Source organism: Aptenodytes forsteri, unplaced genomic scaffold (genome assembly GCF_000699145.1).
Source record: "Aptenodytes forsteri isolate BGI_AS27 unplaced genomic scaffold, ASM69914v1 Scaffold260, whole genome shotgun sequence".
Classification (NCBI taxonomy): Eukaryota; Metazoa; Chordata; class Aves; order Sphenisciformes; family Spheniscidae; genus Aptenodytes; species Aptenodytes forsteri.
The window spans coordinates 78293-79991 of NW_008795557.1; positions in this window are offsets into that span (position 1 = coordinate 78293).

Below are 1699 nucleotides of genomic sequence, written 5' to 3' on the forward strand. Positions count from 1 at the left end.
TGACGGGGAGAGGGCGGGTCTCGCGGCTGCACCGCCCCGCCCCCTGTTGGGGGGGGAGGGTCTCCGCCGGCTGCGGCCGGGCTGCGGCCGGTGCGCGGTGCCCCCGTGGCCCCGTCTCCTCTGTCCCGTGTCCTGTGTCCCCGTGTCCCCAGGGCCCTGCGTCCCCTAGTCCTCCTGTGTCCCCAGAGCCCTGTGTCCCTGCCTCCCCATAGCCGTGTGTCTCCGTGGCCCAGTGTCCCCACGGCCCCATGTCGCGTGTCCCCATAGCCCTGTCGCGTGTCCCCGTGGCCCTGTGTCCCCGTGGCCCCGTAGCTGTGTGTGCCCATAGCTCTGTGTCCCCACAGCTGCGTGTCCCCATGGCCCTGTGTCCCCGTGTCCCCATAGTTCCTGCGTCCCCATAGCTGTATGTCCCCATGGCCCTGTGTCCCCATAGCCGTGTGTCCCCATAGCCCTGTCCCCAGAGCCCTGTGACCCTGCTTCCCCATAGCTGCGTGTCCCCATGGCCCTGTGTCCCCGTGTCCCCATAGCCCTGTTCCCATAGCCCTGTGACCCTGCTTCCCCATAGCTGCGTGTCCCCATGGCCCTGTGTCCCCGTGTCCCCATAGCCCTGTTCCCATAGCCCTGTGACCCTGCTTCCCCATAGCTGCGTGTCCCCATGGCCCTGTGTCCCCGTGTCCCCATAGTTCCTGCGTCCCCATAGCTGTATGTCCCCATGGCCCTGTGTCCCCATAGCCGTGTGTCCCCATAGCCCTGTCCCCAGAGCCCTGTGACCCTGCTTCCCCATAGCTGCGTGTCCCCATGGCCCTGTGTCCCCGTGTCCCCATAGCCCTGTGTCCCCAGAGTCCTCAGTCCCAATGGCCGTGTGTCCCCATGACCCTGTGTCCTGCATCCCCACAGTGCTGTGTCCATTGTCCCTGTGTCCCCCCACCCCTGTGTCCCCCGGCCCTGTGTCCCATGGCTTGTGTCCCGTGTCCCCTCCCTGGGTGGCCCTGCCTGCCACAGCACACACATCCCAGCCCCAAAACCACACACCGCTCGGGTGTCCCCACCGCCGCTGGGACATGTCACGGGGACAAGGTTGACACACTGAGCTCAGGGGTCCAGGACCACTGAGCCACCACCCTGGGGACATCACCCACCCCAGGGACATTGGTGTTGTGGGCAGAGCAGGGGGGGGACGAGACCACGGCGACGGGGTATAAATATTGGCTAAATAGATTTATTTTCATACAAAGAATACACAGATCCCCCCGCCGGGATGCCCTGATGCCGGGGGACACCCCCAGATGTCCCCAGCCACCGCCCCGCCGGGCACCACCTCCGTTGGCTTTACTGGCAGGATCTGTCCCTGTCCCCAGGGTTTGGTGCCAACGCTGGTGTCACCTCAGGGACATCCCTGTCCCCTCTGGGGCCACCTTGGTGCCTGCGTCTGCCCGGTGCCCGCTCGGGGTACACTGTCACCGGCCACCCTGCCCTGTGGGACACGCCCGGACCTGGTTCCCTGCTCCCTCGTGCCCGTCCCAGGGGCATCTCTGGACATTTTGGGGTCCCCTCCGTGCCCTAATACTGCGGCTGGTACAGACACCCCCCCCCCGCGCCGTATGTACATGCTGGATAAAAGAAGAAAATACAGATATTTATAGCGAGGGGGCAAAATGCCCCCCTCCCCCCCGCGATGTACATGCTGGATAAAAGAAAG